This window comes from Manis pentadactyla, chromosome X (assembly GCF_030020395.1).
Source record: "Manis pentadactyla isolate mManPen7 chromosome X, mManPen7.hap1, whole genome shotgun sequence".
In the NCBI taxonomy this organism is placed as follows: Eukaryota; Metazoa; Chordata; class Mammalia; order Pholidota; family Manidae; genus Manis; species Manis pentadactyla.
This window is the reverse complement of record NC_080038.1, coordinates 82,489,392-82,507,659: the sequence shown is the minus strand read 5'-3', so window position 1 is coordinate 82,507,659 and position 18,268 is coordinate 82,489,392. Positions and strand designations below refer to the sequence as shown.

The 18,268-nt window shown below is 39.9% G+C and overlaps 1 pseudogene; it reads right to left on the bottom strand.

Moving 5' to 3' along the window:
* LOC118934036 (putative high mobility group protein B1-like 1) overlaps nt 1–17,075 on the bottom strand; it is a 156,817-nt pseudogene extending 139,742 nt beyond the window's left edge.
* Nucleotides 17,076–18,268: the final 1,193 nt, after the last annotated feature.

The following is an 18,268-nucleotide window of genomic DNA, read 5'->3' as shown; positions in this document are numbered from 1 at the left end:
GTCAAAAGACTCAGCTCAACAGAGGTGAAGTCTTCACATGGTTATTGAAAACTGGGATGAATTAACCAGACATTGATAGAATTGAAACAAAGGTGTTAATGCAGCACTATCAGATACTGGTTGGGCCAATGGAACCGCCTGTTGTTCCCCCAACATTACAGAGGCCCAAACAAGTCTTCTCCATTTACCCCATTTGGAAGAATTTAAAAGCCTGGAGGCCAAGATTACAATGAGAAACCTGGCCAAGAATCCCCTGAGGTTAAGCAAACAGACTGACAAAAGGGCCAGAGCCTTCTGGCCACACCCCTCAGCCATATTCCTGAAGCCATTTGCCACTGTATGGGTAAAGTCACCAGGGGGTGGGGAAGAAACATTCCTGGCACTCATTAATACAGTAGCCCAACACACTGTGATTTGAAAACATGCTAGTAAAGCTTTATCAAAGGCTAAAAATACATTGGGAGGATATGGAGATATAACAGCTGATGGGATTAAGGTGAAGGTTTGGATAAAAATTGGGGTACTTGAGCAGCCTTTGTATGAAGTGGTTACATCTCCTTTACCTGAGTGTATTATTGGGATGAATATTATGTCTGACTAGGGATTGCTTGCCCTACCTAAAGCTCTAAAACAGAAGGCATGTAAGCCTACCGTCAGTCCACTTTTAATTGGGCATGCTAAATGGGAACCACTAGAACTGCCCAAGCTCACACAAGTGGTTAACTTAAAGCAATATAGAATACCTGGTGGACAAAAAGAGATCACAACTTTAATTAGTGACATGTTAGAAGCTGAAGTGCAGTTGCTAGTGCCCATTAATTTGCTGTACAATAGTCCTGTGTGGCCTGTGAAAAAATCAGAAAATCAGATGGCTCATAGAGACTAACAATAGACTATCCAAACTTAAAAAAAGTTGTACTGCTCATAGCCTCAGCAGTTCCAGACATGGTCTCAACCATACAGAAATACAGCAGGCTAAAGGAGGATGCTACTCAGCGATTGACCTTGCAAATGCTTTCTTCTCCATCTCAATCTCTGAAAAGAGCCAACTCCAGTTTGCCTTCACTTGGGAAGGATCCAAATTTACATTTACTGGGCTGCCACAGGGTTATCTGAACTCACCAGCTTATTGTCACAACTTAATCAGTAGGGATTTGAACTTGATGCAGGTCTTGAGTGTTATAATACACCATATTAATGACATTATGATAATATCAGAAACAGAAGAGCAGGCTAAAGCTGATTTCAATATGATAGTGACACACATGACCAATCTGGGCTGGTTAATAAGCCCAGCAAAGGTCTAAGTGCCTGCTCAGTGAAATTCCTAGGAATAAGGTGGGAAGGAGCCACCAGGGATATTCCACATGTGACTAAAAATAAACTGCTGTCGCTACCCACTTCTAAAACCAAACAAGAAGCCCAATGTTTAGTTAGTTTAATTAGATTTTGGAAGATGCATACTCAACACCTGGGAATAGTGCTAGCTCCGCTCTGTAAGACTACATGGAAGTAAGCTGTATATGGGTGGGGACCTGAACAGAAGTAGGCTATGTCTGCATTACTAAAGGCAATTGTGTTCTTGACACCTTTAGGCCTTGATGACCCCAACTCAGATATGATTTTGAAAGTGTCTGAAATCCACACCCATGCAAACTGGAGCTTATGGCAAAAGCCAATGACCCCTTTCTTCCAGTGATGATCGTAGAGATTTTAGACCAGAAAATTACCAAATGCTGCTGCCCAGTACACACCACTTGAGAGACAATTATTAGCATGTTATTGGAGATTAATTGAGACTGCCTCGGTGACTGAAAGAAGTAAAATAATCTTGAAACCTGAGATATCCATAATGTCTTAAGTGTTGTCAGAAAAACACTCATAAAAAAGTCAGTGCCCACAATTATCATTTAAATATGAAGGAGGGATTAAACAATACCCAGACAAGCAAAAGTTGAGGGAATTTGCTTCCCACAAACCACCTCTACACGGTATCTTAGAGTGACTGCTCTAGATGGAAGGTCTCCTAAAAAGGGCACAGAAAATAACACCCAACATAGGAAGAATGGAGGAGGAGGAAAAAGAACGGGAAGAAATAATCATCAGACTGTGTTTATAACAGCTCAATAAGTGAGTTAAGTCAGACAGTAAGGTAGTAAACAAACTAACCTTGAACATTTGGTAACCACAAATCTAAAGCCTACAATGGCAATAAGTACATATCTTCCAATAATCACCCTAAATGTAAATTGACTGAATGCACCAATCAAAAGACACAGAGTAATACAATGGATAAAAAAGCAAGACCCATCCATATGCTGCTTACAAGAGACTCATCTCAAACCCAAAGACATGCACAGATTAAAAGTCAAGGGATGGAAAAGATATTCATGCAAACAACAGAGAGAAAAAAGCAGGTATTGCAATACTAGTATCAGACAAAATAGACTTCAAAATAAAGAAAGTAACAAGAGATAAAGAAGGACAATACACAATGATAAAGGACTCAGTCCAACAAGAGGATATAACTATTATAACCATATATGCAACCAATACAGGAGCACAAATATATGTGAAAAAATACTAACAGAATTAAAGGAGGAAATAGAATGCAATACATTCATTTTGGGAGACTTTAACACACCACTCACTCCAAAGGACAGATACACCAGACAGAAAATAAGTAAGGAAACAGAGGCACTGAACAACACACTAGAACAGATGGACCTAATAGACATCTATAGAACTCTACATCTAAAAGCAACAGGATACACATTCTTCTCAAGTGCACATGGAACATTCTCCAGAATAGACCATATACTAAGCCACAAAAAGAGCCTCAGTAAATTCCAAAAGATTGAAATCCAACCAACAAACTTTTCAGACCACAAAGGCATAAAACTAGAAATAAATTGTACAAAGAAAGCAAAAAGGCTCACAAACACATGGAGGCTTAACAACATGCTCCTAAATCATCAATGGATTAATGATCAAATTAAAATGGAGATCCAGCAATAGATGGAAACAAATGAAAACAACAACACGAAGCACCAACTTCTGTGGGGCGCAGCAAAAGCAGTCTTAAGAGGAAAGTATATAGCAATCCAGGCATATTTAAAGAAGGAAGAACAATCCCAAATGAATAGTCTAATGTCACAATTATCGCAATTGGAAAAACAAGAACAAATGAGGCCTAAGATCAGCAGAAGGAGGGACATAATAAAGATCAGAGAAGAAATAAATAAAATTGAGAAGAATAAAACAATAGAAAAAATCAATGAAACCAAGAGCTGCTTCTTCGAGAAAATAAACAAAATAGATAAGCCTCTAGCCAGACTTACTAAGAGAAAAAGAGAGTCAATACACATCAACAGAATCAGAAACGAGAAAGGAAAAATCACGACAGACCCCACAGAAATACGAAGAATTATTAGAGAATACTATGAAAACCTATATGCTAACAAGCTGGAAAACCTAGGAGAAATGGATAATTTTCCTAGAAAAATACAACCTTCCAAGACTGACCCAGAAAGAAACAGAAAATCTAAACAGACCAATTACCAGCAACGAAATTGAATTGGTAATCAAAAAAATAACCAAGAACAAAACCCCCGGGCCAGATGGATTTACCTCCGAATTTTATCTGACCTTCAGAGAAGACATAACACCCATTCTCCTTAAAGTTTTCCAAAAAGTAGAAGAGGAGGGAATACTCCCAAACTTCATTCTATGAAGCCAACATCACCCTAATACCAAAACCAGGCAAAGACACCACCAAAAAAGAAAACTACCAACCAATATCCCTCATGAACGTAGATGCAAAAATACTTAACAAAATATTAGCAAACCGAATTCAAAAACACATCAAGAGGATCAAACAACATGACCAAGTGGGATTCATCACAGGGATCCATGGATGGTGTAACATTCGAAAATCCATCAATATCATCCACCACATCAACAAAAAGAAGGACCAAAACCACATGATCATCTCCATAGATACTGAAAAAGCATTCGACAAAATTCAACATCCATTCATGATAAAAACTCTCAACAAAATGGTCAAAGAGGGCAAGTACCTGAACATAATAAAGGCTATATATGATAAACCCACAGTTAACATCATACTGAACAGCGAGAGGCTGAAAGCTTTTCCACTGAGATCAGGAACAAGACAGGGATGCCCACTCTCCCCACTGTTATTCTACGTGGTGTTTGATGTCTGAGCCACGGCGATCCGACAAAACAAAGAAATACAAGGAATCCAGATTGGTAAAGAAGAAATCAAACTGTCACTATTTGCTGATGACATGATATTGTACATAAAAAACCCTAAGGACTCCACTGCAAAACGACTAGAACTAATATCGGAACACAGCAAAGTTTCAGGATACAAAATTAATACACAGAAATCTGAGGCTTTCCTATACAATAACAATGAACTAATAGAAAGAGAAATCAGGAAAGCAATTACATTCACAATTTCATCAAAAAGAATAAAATAACTAGGAATAAACCTAACCAAGGAAGTGAAAGACCAATACCCTGAAAACTACAAGACACTGTTAAGAGAAATTTAAGAGGTCACTAACAAATGGAAACTCATCCCATGCTCCTGGCTAGGAAGAATTAATATCGTCAAGATGGCCATCCTGCCCAAAGCAATATACAGATTCAATGCAATCCCTATCAAATTACCAACAGCAGTCTTCAATGAACTGGAACAAATAGTTCAAAAATTAATATGGAACCATCAAAGATCCCAAATAGCCAAAGTAATGCTGAGAAGGAAGAATAAAGTGGGGGGGATGTCATTTGCCAACTTCAAGCTCTCCTACAAAGCGACAGTAATCAAGACAATTTGGTACTGGCACAAGAACAAAGCCACAGACCAGTGGAACAGAATAGAGACTCCAGACATTAACCCAAACATATATGGCCAATTAATATACGATAAAGGAGCCATGGACATACAATGGGGAAATGACAGTCTCTTCAACAGATGGTGCTGGCAAAACTGGACAGCTACATGTAAGAGAATGAAACTGGATCACTGTCTAACCCCATACACAAAAGTAAACTCCAAATGGATCAAAGACCTGAATGTAAGTCATGAAACCATAAAACTCTTAGAAAAATACATAGGCAAAATTCTCATGGACATAAACATGAGTGACTTCTTCATGAACATATCTCCTCTGGCAAGGGAAACAAAGGCAAAAATGAACAAGTGGGACTATATCAAGCTAAAAAGCTTCTGTACAGCAAAGGACACCATCAATAGAACAAGAAGGTATCCTACAGTATGAGAGAACATATTCATAAATGACAGATCCGATAAAGGATTGACATCCAAAATATATAAAGAGCTCACACGCCTCAACAAGCAAAAAGCAAATAATCAAATTGAAAAGTGGGCAGAGGAGCTGAACAGACAGTTCTCTAAAGAAGAAATTCAGATGACCAACAGGCACATGAAAAGGTGCTCCACATCGCTAATCATCAGAGAAATGCAAATTAAAACCACAGTGAGATATCACCTCACACCAGTAAGGATAGCCATCATTGAAAAGACAAACAACAACAAATATTGGCGAGGTTGTGGAGAAAGGGGAACACCCTCCTACACTGCTGGTGGGAATGTAAACTAGTTCAACCATTGTGGAAAGCAGTATGGAGGTTCCTCAAAAAGCTCAAAATAGAAATACCATTTGACCCAGGAATTCCACTTCTAGGAATTTACCCTAAGAATGCAGTCCTCCAGTTTGTAAAAGACAGATGCACCCCTATGTTTATCGATGCACAATTTACAATAGCCAAGATGGGATAGGATTAAAGATGGCGGTGTGAGAGGAGAGACAGAGGCTTCCTCCTAAAACTGGATACAATTAGAAAAATTAATTGGTGCGACTAATCCTTAGAGAGCAACAGGAAAGAGGACGGCGCCAGACTGCACAAACCTGCAGAAAAGAGCAGACCTCAGCGAATGGGGTAACGTACTGGAGCTGTGGCCCGGCAGTACCCGAGCCCCTCCCCAACCTCAGCTCACCGGCGGGAGGAAGAGTAACAGAGCAGGGAAGGAGTGGAAGGCTTGGGACTGCTGAATACCTAGCTCCGCAGATCTGCTCTGGGAGCAAAACCTACATTTCATGTTGCTCTCATGAGACTCACATGACTACCGAGGTGGAAAGTTAATACAGGCAGAGCTTCTGGGGAGACTGGGATTCTGGCCACTTGTGGAAAGCAGGGATCCATATCTGGCTGCTCTGGGACAAAAACATACCTGTGTGACTGGCCCACTGGCTCAGGCAGTGGAGACAGGCACAGCAGCCAGGAGGCAGGGAACAGCTCTTTCCTCCCCCCAGGCACCAGTAGCACTCCCTGCAACCCCCGACACTGCTTCAGGGGCTGTGCAGCTCCAGAATAGAGCTTCTGGACACTAGAGGGCGCCATATACAAGCATGAAATGCCAAATGAGCCTTGTCCAGAGTAAAATTATTAATACAACCCCAGAGAAAGATTTAAATGATATGGACCTTGTGACTCTTCCTGAAAGGGAGTTCAAAATAAAAATCATCAACATTCTAATGGAGGTACGGAAAGACATCCAAGAACTCAGGAATGAATTCAGGTCAGAGATCCAATCATTGAAGACCACGATGGAGGGTATTAAAAGCAGGTTAGATATGGTGGAGGAGACAATAAATGAAATAGAAACTAGAGAAGAGGAATACAAAGAAGCTGAGGCACAGAGAGAAAAAAGGATCTCTAAAAATGAAAGAATACTGAGAGAACTGTGTGACCAATCCAAGCGGAACAATATTCGCATTATAGGGATACCAGAAGAAGATGAGAGAGAGAAAAGGATAGACAGTGTCTTTGAGGAGGTAGTTGCTGAAAACTTTCCCAATCTGGGGAAGGAGATAGTCTCTCAGGCCATGGAGATCCAGAGATCTCCCAACACAAGGGACCCAAGGAGGACAACAGCAAGACACATAGTAATTAAAATGGGAAAGATCAAGGATAAGGACAGACTGTTTAAAGCAGCCAGAGGCAGAAATAAGATCACATACAAAGGAAAGCCCATCAGGCTAACAACAGACTTCTCAGCAGAAACCTCACAGGCCAGAAGGGAGTGGCATGATGTATTTAATGCCATGAAGCAGAAGGGCCTGGAACCAAGATTACTTTATCTGGTGAGATTATCATTTAAATTTGAAGGAGGGATTAAACAATTTCCAGATAAGCAAAAGCTGAGAGAGTTTACCTCCTACAAACCATCTCTGCCATCTATTTTGGAGGGACTGCTATAGATAGAAGTGTTCCTAGGGTTGGATAGCTGTCACCAGAGGTAGTAAAACCATGGTATGGAGGGTGGAGCAGCTGATTGCAATGCAAATGCAAAATTAAATTGGCTATCCCCAAAGTCAATCAAGAGATAGACAAAAAGCACAGAATTTGATACCTAATATATAAAGAATGAAGGAGGAAGAAAAAGGAGGAGAAATAGAAAAGAACCTTTAGATTTTGTTTGTAATAGCATACTAAGTGAGTTAAGTTAGACTCTTAGATAGTAAGGAAAGTAACCTATAACCTTTGGTAACCACGAATCTAAAGCCTGAAAGGGCAATAAGTACATACCTATCGATAATCATCCTAAATGTAAATGGACTGAATGCACTACAATAGCCAAGATATGGAAGTAACCTAAATGTCCATCAGTAGATGAATGGATAAAGAAGAAGTGGTACATATACACAATGGAATATTACTCAGCCGTAAGAAAAAAAGCAGATCCTACCATTCGCAACAACATGGATGGAGCTAGAGGGTATTTTGCTCAGTGAAATAAGCCAGGCAGAGAAAGACAGTATCAAATGATTTCACTCATATGTGGAGTATAAGAACAAAGGAAAACTGAAGGAAAAAAACAGCAGCAGAATCACAGAACCCAAGAATGGACTAATAGTTACCAAAGGGGAAGGGACTGGGGAGAATGGGAGGGAAGGGAGGGATAAGGGCAGGGGAAAAGAAAGAGGGCATTACGATTAGCATGTATAGTGTGTGGGGGGCAAGGGGAGGGCTCTGCAACACAGAGAAGACAAGTAGTGATTTTGCAGCATCTTTCTACACAGATGGACAGTGACTGTGAAGGGGTATGTGGGGGGGACTTGGTGAAGGGGGGAGCCTAGTAAGCATAATGTTCTTCATGTAACTGTAGATTAATGATACCAAAAAAAAAGTCAGTGCCCAGAAGAGTTCCATAATAAAACAGAAAGAGTTCATACAAGAGCAGGATGCCAAGGCAATGCAAGGAGGCCCACACCATTTCCATGAGCAGGTAGCCTCTTTTCCTCTAAAACTGACATTATAGTTACCTGATGAGTTGCCATGACTGATTGTTACATGAGGTGTTCCTATGAACAGCTCTCAGATAAACAGAAAGTAGCTGCTTTGTTCACAGATAGCAGTTCCAAGATGAATAGACAATATCCTGTTTAAAAAGCTGCTGCATTAAGACCAGCAGATGGCAAAACTCTAGTTGAAGAAAGTAAGAACAAATCAGCTCAGTAAGCTGAATAGCATGCTATTTTTCTAGCAGTGATAAAAGAATTTAACAATGATAAAAGCCCCGTGTTTAAATTTTTACTGATTCGTGGGCTGTACCCAATAGCCTGGCTGTATAGTCAAGTAAAAGGGCAATGAAAATTGGAGTATTAAAAGAATGTCCATGTGGGGTGCAGCCCCATAAAAATCACTGAAAATTTAAGGAGAGTATTAAAATAGGACATGTCAATGCCCATCAGAAGAACCTCCTTCGAAGATTACAAGGTGATTGGAACCACAAAGTAGACCAGCTGATATATTCCCTTGAGGTGGCCACCTGAGTCCATGAAATGAGTAGACATGGAACAGCTGCATCAATGTAGAGACAAGCTGAATCTAGATGTATTCCATTTCACTCTGTGAGGCACAAATACCAACAAGAACTAGTGTGTCAGCAAGAGAGACAAAGACTGCAGCTGGCTATGGAGGAAATTCCCCATGGGAAAGGCCTCACACATAACAAGCATGTAGTTTACATTAGACCAATGCCAGTAGCTCCTGGAGGCTATAAATGAGTTCTAACTAAAATAGACACTTATTCTACACTGGGCTTTGCATACTCTCTGGTAAGTGCAAATGTTCAAAATACCATTAAAGAGTTGGAACTGAAGATACTGTACCAATTTACCACTGAGTTATATCTCTTCAGACCAACAGACACACTTCACAGCCCATGGTGTCCAAAATGGGCCAAGAGACATCACATCATATAGACTTACCTTGTTGCATATCATCCTCAGAACAATAGTTTAATAAAAAATTAGAATGGGCAGCTGAAATTTTTGCTGTCTAAAATGGGAGGAGATAAAGGCATGAAGGGCTGGCTACATGCCTTCAAGAGTATGTGCTCATACTTAACATGAGGAGAACTAAGGGAGAGTCCCCACTAGATAGATTCCTCCACTCTTCTAGATCTAGAGAAGAGGGGGTGGGGGAGGATTCTGGTGTGACTATACAGCTCTCCCCCACATAACTGCAACTTTCTATTTTCCTACACAATGCAGTGGTCCCAGGACCAGGGCTGCATCTGTGGATGCCAGAAGCAGGGAAGATTACTAAGCAAGAAACAGTAACCTTACCCTTAAATGTTTATGTCAGAATTCCTAAGGGCCTGTTTAGTTGGATTATGCCTTCACCCCATCTGGCCAAGTTGGGGTTTTAAATGAGCACATCCAAGACAGCCCACTAGTTCTGTACCTGTGTAACCCTACCTTACATGAGTGGGAGTGGACTGAGGGGGAGGCCCTTGTTAGACTTGCTAGTATTGCTGTCAGCAATCTAGACCAGCATAATAGCTGAACCTAATGACCCTTTCCACAATGGGGAAAGTCTTGGTAAAGATAAATAACAAACAGAGAAAAAGAGAAATTATAATTAAGAGTAAAGGGATGAATAAGTGAGTGATGCAATGAAGGAAATACAATATTTGGTTAATGTCTCAAGAGATGCTCAGAGCAAGAGAATAGTGTCTCTTAGCAAAAGCATACCAGATGCCCAGAAGGGTGAAGCTATGTGTAGGCAATGACTGCCTTTGCTTTTGGAACCTGACGGAGTCAAACAGCTCTGCAAGCCAGAGTTCAACCTCTCTGGGAGAAACTCTGGTCATAAGAATTTATAGGACAAAGGAGTTGTCTCTTTAAATCTCTCCCCACCCCACACTGGTTTCTGAAAATGTTAAGCCCATCTGCATTATTATTACTGTTCTGTCGTATATATGCTATCCTGTATGTAAGTGCTGTAATAAGTATAATTGTTTTGCTGTAATCAATCTGTGTTTGAAGACCAGGGATGAACTGTGATATAATGAGTTATAAGAAATACATATTTGGTCATTCATATGACCAAATATATATTTCCTTGGTATATTTGGTCTTCATCCACAGTTCTTGAAAACACTGCAGAGTCTTAAAAGTCTTTTGTCATGTTAATGAAAGACTTTTTGAGCCCCACCCTAGGGTGGAGGCTGGAGGTTGAATCAGCAATGGCCAGTAATTTAGTCAATCATGACTGCAATGAAGCCCTCACAAAAACCCCTGAAAAGAGGTTTTTTCTCTCTCTCTGCTCTCTATACTCATTCTCTTGCTCTGCTCTGCTCAGTTGGATCCTTCTTCTCAGTTTGGAGTTATACTACTATTACTGCTGTGTATAATATTGCTATGGTTATGCATATATATATGTAAGAAAAAAAGACACCATAGCATTTTGTGTTAGATGAGTAAAAATCACAGCTTGGATTCTTTTCTGTTTTTATTTTTTGTGTTTATTGTATGCTTTATGTTTGTGGTTGCCGTAAGGTTCATAGTTTCCAAAATATGTATAAGTCTGTATTAAATTGATGTTTGCTCAATTTCAATATATTCTAAAAGTACTACATTTTTCTTCTTTCTCTTCCACGCTATATATAAGATATAATCTACATCTTTTGTGTATTCCTTGACTAATTTTATGTATAGTTAATTTTACTATTTTTGTTTTCTCAACTTCATATTTGCTTAGTAACTAATTGATTTACTACCTTACTGCAGGTTTATTTTAATTGATCTAAAATATTTAGACTTAGGAACATTTCCATCTAAAAATATTCTTTTAACACATTCTGTGTGGTCAGTTTAATGGTGAATTCTTTTAACCCTCATTTATCTGGGAAACTTTTAATCTCTCCTTTAGTTCTGAGTGATAAGCTTGCTGGGTAGAGAATTCTTGGTTGAAGGTTCTTCTGTTTCAATATTTTGAATATTTCCTGTTACTCCCTTCTGGCCTGTAAAGTTTCACCTGAGAAATCTGCTGATAACCTTATGGAGTTTCCATCATAGGTAACTGTGCCTATCTCTTGTTGCTTTTAAGATTCTCTTGATCTTTAATCTTTGACATTTTAATTACTATATATCTCAGCGTTGTCTTCCTTGAGTTCATCTTGTTAGGGACTCTCTGCTCCTCCAGAATCAGGATGTCTATTTCCTTCCCCAGATTGGGGTCGTTTTTAGCAATTATTTCTTCAAAGAGTCTTTCTATCCATTACTCTCTCTCCTCCTTCTGGGACCTGTATGCAAATATTGTTTTGTTTAAAGTTGTCACACAACTCTCTTAGCAACTTTTTATTTTTAGAAATTCTTTTTCTCTCTTTTCTTTAGCTTGTTTACTTTACTGTTCTATATATTCCATCAGCAGGATTCTTACCTCTACTTCTAGCAGTCTACTACTGGTTCTCTTCATTGTATTTTCCATTTTAGTTATTGTATTCTTCAGGTGTAAGTGGCTCTTTTTCATATTTCTGTATCTCTTTTGTATTTCTCTCTGAGATCAATTATTTCCCCCAGCTTGGTAAGCATCCTTATGACTGTTACTTTGAAATCTTTATCCAGAAGATTGCAAATCTCTGTTTAATTTAGCCCTTTCTCTGGTGTCTTATGTTGTTCTTTTGTTTGAAACATATTCACCTGATTCCATATTTTGTCTGGGATTCTGTGTCTTCCCTTGTATTATGTAGATCAGCTATGCCTCCTGGTCTAGAAAGTAATAGCTTTATGAAGTGTGGTTCCTGTGGTGAACAGAAGTTCATGACTCTTTGCTCACCATTGCCTGGTTCTCTTTTGCAGATGACCCACAGTTGCTGTTAAGAGACTGTGGGCGGGGCCTACCTTTCTGCCTGTCTAGAAGTGGCTGATCACTGGCAGTAGAAGTTGGCATCTCACCTCGGCATGCTCTTTTTTTGATATGAGGTGCTTCTGCTAGGATTCATTGTGTGCAGGGGTATCCTCTGCCTGCTGCTTATCAATAATACCAAACAAGCACAGGTGGAGCAGGCACACAGGGGAGTGCTGTTCCCTGGATGACCTTCTAGCAGGGATCTGGAGAGTTTAGAGCTAGCTCCTGGAGATGCCCAACCAGTTAAGATAAAGGAGGGCTGGGAAAGCTTTGAAAGTATCCTCCCTCTACCTGCCAGGCAGCAAAGTTGGACCTTTGCTGAACCAAGCAGGCTGGGAAGAGTTTGTGTGCTGAGAAGTGCTGTCACAAAGATGAAACATTTGGAGCTGGTCCTGCAAGCCCTTGAGCTGTTGGCCTGAAGAAGTTCTGGAGAAGCATAATCCACCTGTCCTTCCTCCTCAAGAGAGAGCTCTCCCCCACCTCCACCCCTCTGGTACATTTCCTACTGCTAGTAAATCTTTCAAACTGTTTCCTCTGTGTTGGGTCTCAGCATGACCAACAAAGCTTGCTTGTCCTCCACAAATGACAGTAGTCTTGACCACCTAGAGTGTTCCGTCTCCCTGGTGTACATCTCCATTAATCACCAAAGCCCAAAGCAATGTGGACTTGTGTTCCCAGAGCAGATCTCCTGGATCAGGTTTGGCAGATTCCTGAATGTTTATCCCTTCCTTACTCTATTCCCCTACCTCCTGTTTGTGATCTTGATGGGGTAAGGGTTTGGATCCTAATCAGTTATGACTCTACCACTTTTCCCTTCACAATGTGGTCTTCTTTACCAGGTGTAGGTGATCTGTACTGGGGTATTCAGGTTGTGTATACAGTTAGTTGTCTTCCCTATAGTTGTTTCCTTGGTTTGTGTTGGTGGTAGGTTTACATCTTGCCATCCTATTCTGCGATCTTTTCACAGATCCACCTTCAATCCATTTTTGGTTAATTTGGCATGTAGTGTAATATAATATTCTATCTTCATTTTTCTGCACATGGATATCTAGTTTTTCAAGCACCAGTTTTTGAAAAGATGTACTTTCCCTACTGGCACTGGCACACTTACTGAAAGTTTTTTATCAAAATATGTGGATTTATATTCTCTATTCTGTTGCATTAGTACATATCTGTTTTTATTCCAGTACCTCACTGTTTTGATTATAGTAGTTTTGCATTAGGCTTTGAAATCTTAATTTTTAAATTGTGAGAGCTCCTACTTTTTTTTACATTTCTTTGTCTGTTATACATCCTTGAAAATATTTTTAATATTTGAATTTCCTTTTCAGATCAGTGATTCTCAGTGTCTTGAAACACACCAATTATTAGGTGTCAAATTTGTATCTTGCAAAAGCTGCACTAAAATTATAAGCTCTAATACCATGTGACTAAGGATATTTACTATTTCTGTAGAAAATACCATTGTGATTTTTTTTTGGTATCATTAATATACAACTACATGAGGAACATTATGTTTACTAGACTCCCACCATCACCAAGTCCCTGTCCCCAATTACAGTCTCTGTCCATCAGCATAGTAAGATGCTATAGAGACACTACTTGTCTTCTCTGTGTTGTACAGCCCTCCCCGTGCCCCCTCCTCATTATATATGCAAATCATAATGCCCCTTTCTTCCCCCCTCCCTTTTCCCCCCCTTCCCACCCATCCTTCCCAGTCCCTTTCCTTTGGGTAACTGTTAGTCTATTCTTGGGTTCTGTGAGTCTGCTGCTGTTTTGCTCCTTCAGTTTTTTCTCTGTTCTTATACTTCAAAGATGAGTGAAATCATTTGATACTTGTCTTTCTCTGCCTGGCTTATTTCAGTGAGCATAATAACCTCTAACTCCATCCATTGGTTGCAAATGGTAAGATTTGTTTTCTTCTTATGCCTGAATAATATTCCATTGCGTATATGTACCACTTCTTCTTTATCCATTCATCTACTGATGGACACTTAGGTTGCTTCCAGTTCTTGGCTATTGTAAATAGTGCTGCAATTAACATAGGGGTGCATATGTCTTTTTCAAACTGGGCTACTGCATTCTTAAGGTAAATTCCTAGAAGTGGAATTCCTGGGTCAAATGTTATTTCTATTTTGAGCTTTTTGAGGAACCTCCGTACTGCATTCCACAATGGTTGAACTAATTTTCATTCCCTCCAGCAGTGAAGGAGGGTTCCCCTTTCTCCACAACCTCGCCAACATTTGTTGTTGTTTGTCTTTTGGATGGTGGCGATCCTTACTGGTATGAAGTGATATCTCATTGTGCTTTTAATTTGCATTTCTCTAATGACTAGCAATGTGTAGCATCTTTTCATATGTCTGTTGACCATCTGAGTTTATTCTTTGGAGAACTGTCTGTTCAGCTCCTCTGCCCATTTTTTAATTGGATTATTTGCTTTTTGTTTCTTGAGGTGTGTGAGCTCTTTATATATTTTGGATGTCAACCCTTTATCAGTCTGTCATTTATGAATATATTCTCCCATACTGTAGGATGCCTTTTTGTTCTATTGGTGGTGCCCTTTGCTGTAAAGCAGCTTTTCAGCATGATATAGTCCCGCTTGTTCTTTTTTGCTTTTGTTTCCTTTGCCCAGGGAGATATGTTCATGAAGAAGTTGCTTACGTTTATGTCTAACAGTTTTTTGCCTGTTTTTTTCCTAAGAGTTTTATGGTTTCATGACTTACATTCAAGTCTTTGATCCATTTCAAATTTACTTTTGTGTATGGTGTTAGACAAAAATCCAGTTTCATTCTCTTACATGTAGCTGTACAATTTTGCCAATACCAGCTGTTGAAGAGGCTGTCCTCACCCCATTGTATGTCCATGGCTCCTTTATCATATATTAATTGACCATATATGTTTGGGTTAATATATGGACTCTCTATCCTGTTCCACTGGTCTGTGCATCTGTTCTTGTGCCAGTACCAAATTGTCTTGTTTTCTGTGACTTTTTAGTAGAGTTTGAAGTTGGGAAGTGAGATCCCCCTTGCTTTATTCTTCCTTCTCAGGATTTCTTTGGCTATTAGGGGTCTTTTGTGGTTCCATACAAATTTCAAAACTATTTGTTCCAGTTCACTGTTGGTATTTTGATAGGGATTGCATTGAATCTGTAGGTTGCTTTAGGCAGGATGGCCATTTTGACAATATTAACTCTTCCTAGCCAAGAGAATGGGATGAGTTTCCATTTGTTAGTGTACTCTTTAATTTCTCTTAAGAGTGTCTTGTAGTTTTTGGGGTATAGGTCTTTCACTTCCTTGGTTAGCTTTATTCCTAGGTATTTTATTCTTTTATAAGCAATTGTGAATGGAATTGTTTTCCTGATTTCTCTTTCTGCTAGTTCATCATTAGTGTATAGGAAAGCAACAGATTTCTGTGTATTAATTTTTTATCCTGCAACTTTCCTGAATTCAGATATTTGTTCTAATAGTTTTGGAGTGGAGTGTTTAGGGTTTTTTATGTACAATATCATATCATCTGCAAATAGTGACAGTTTGACTTTTTCTTTAGCAATCTGCATTCTGAATGTCTTTTATTTCTTTGTTTTGTCTGATTGTTGTGGCTAGGACCTCCAGTACTATGTTGAATAACAGTGGGGAAAGTGGGCATCCCTGTCTTGTTCCCGATCTTAGAGGAAAGGCTTTCAGCTTCTTGCTTTTAAGTATGATGTTGGCTGTGGGTTTGTCATATATGGCCTTTAGCATGTTGAAATACTTGCCCGCTGTAACCATTTTGTACAGAGTTTTTATCATGAATGGATGTTAAATTTTGTGAAATGCTAATTCAGCATCTATGAAGATGATCATGTGGTTTTTGTCCTTCTTTTTGTTGATGTGGTGGATGATGTTGATCAATTTTCAAATACTGTACCATCCTTGAATCCCTGAGATGAATCCCACTTGATCGTGGTGTATGACCTTCTTGGGGTATTTTTGAATTCAGTTTGCTAATATTTTGTTGAGTATTTTTGCATCTATGTTCATCAGGGATATTGGTCTGTAATTTTCTTTTTTGGTGGGGTCTTTGCCTGGTTTTGGTGTTAGAGTGATGCTGGCTTCATAGAATGAGTTGTCTTGGTGTTGTCCACCTTGGATCCCTTGTGTTGGGAGACCTGTGGGGTTCCATGGTCTGAGAGATTATTTCCTTCCCCAGTTTTGGGAAGTTTTCAGCAATTATTTCTTCAAAGGCACTTTCTATCCCTTTCTCTCTTGCACCTTCTTCTGGTACCCATATAATGCAAATATTTTTCCATTTGGATTGGTCACACAGTTATCTTAATATTCTTTCATTCCTGTAGATCCTTTTATCTCGCTCTGCCTCAGCTTCTCTGTATTCCTGTTCTCTGATTTCTGTTTCATTAATGGCCTCTTGCATCTCATCCAGTCTGCTCTTAAGTCCTTCCAGAGATTGTTTTATTTCTGTATTCTCCCTCCCAACTTTATCCTTTAGCTCTTGCATATTTCTCTACAGATCCATCAGCATGCTTATGTATTCTTTTCAGGAAAGTTGGTTCAATCTGTTTCCCCAGGCCCTCTCTCAGGGGTTGTCTGGCTGATTCTGGAATGAACCAAATTCTTCTGCCTTTCTATGGCAATAGAGGTAGTGTCAGGCAGGTAGTGCATGTGTTAGCTGGGAGAACAAAGTCCCTTCCAGCTTGATGATCTCCTTGCCCTTCTCCCTGTGCTGCCTGTGTCAGTTACCCGCATACCAGGAGCAGACTCTGGGTTAATTTCCTGAGCTACAGCAGGCGAGGCAGCCCAGAGCCCTGTGCGGAGTGGCTGACGCATGGGGTGTACTCTCCTGCTAGAATAGCACCCCTTAGCATCTTGCCTGGCTTCCTTTGCCTCTGTGCCAGGAAGCTGCTCACCGGCGGTGACTTTTGGATCTGTCCTGGATGGTTGCATGCTGGGAGGAGTCTCTGGGAATTTGCTGTGGGCAAGGCTGCTCCAAGGCTGCTCTTCCAGGGCCACACGGGAGGGGGAATGAATGGCAGGCTTTTTATTACTGTGTGAGGTTTCAGAGCTACACTGCCTCCCAGGGGGCTAGGGCACCTAAAGTTCCCTGGGATTCCCAGATGCTGGGCTGAGTGTGCCAGGATGATTCCATCCAGCTGTGAAGCTCCTGTCCCTTTAAGACTTCCGAAAAGCACTCGCTTTTCTTTTGTCCCTGGGGAGCCAGCTGCGAGGACCCACTTGCAGATTTTACTTTTCCATTTCCCTAATATCCAGCACACCATGGAATGTGTGTCTGCGCTCCTGGTGTGGATTACTAGTGCTGGTTATTTAGCAGTCCTGCGTTTCCACTCCCTCCCCTCTCCAATTCCTTTCCTCCCACAGGGGAACTCGTGTGGGGAGAGTGCTCGCATCCCACTGGTTCACGGCTTGTATCTTACCCCCTTCATGAGAAGCTGCGTTCTCACAGATGTAGATGTAGCCTGGCTGTTGTACTGTATCCTCTGGTATCTCTGTTATGTGTAGTTTTATTTGTTGTATTTTCAAAAATATATGTGTTTTGGGGTGGAGATTTCCACTGCTGTACACATACTGCCATCTTCCTAAATCAATCACCATTGTGATTTTGATAGGGATTGAATTTAATCTGTAGATTGCTTTGGACAATATTTACTTTTTTAGCAATATTAAATTTTGTAGTCCTTAAATATAAGTTGTCTTTCCATATATACATATCTTCTTTAATTGATTTCAATAATGTTTTATAATATTCCATGTATTAGTCTTCTGGAAATTTAAGTTTATTCCTAAGTATTTTATTATTTTTGATGCTATTATAAGTGGAACTTTTTCTTAATTTCCTTTTCAGATCGGTGGTTCTTAGTGTCTTGAAACACAACCAGTTATTAGGTGTTGACTTTGTATCTTACAACTGCACTAAAATATTAGTTCTAGTGCCTTTTTATGAGTGTTTGTATAGAATCCTCAGGATTTTCTGTACATATTATGTTATCTCTGAACAGATCATT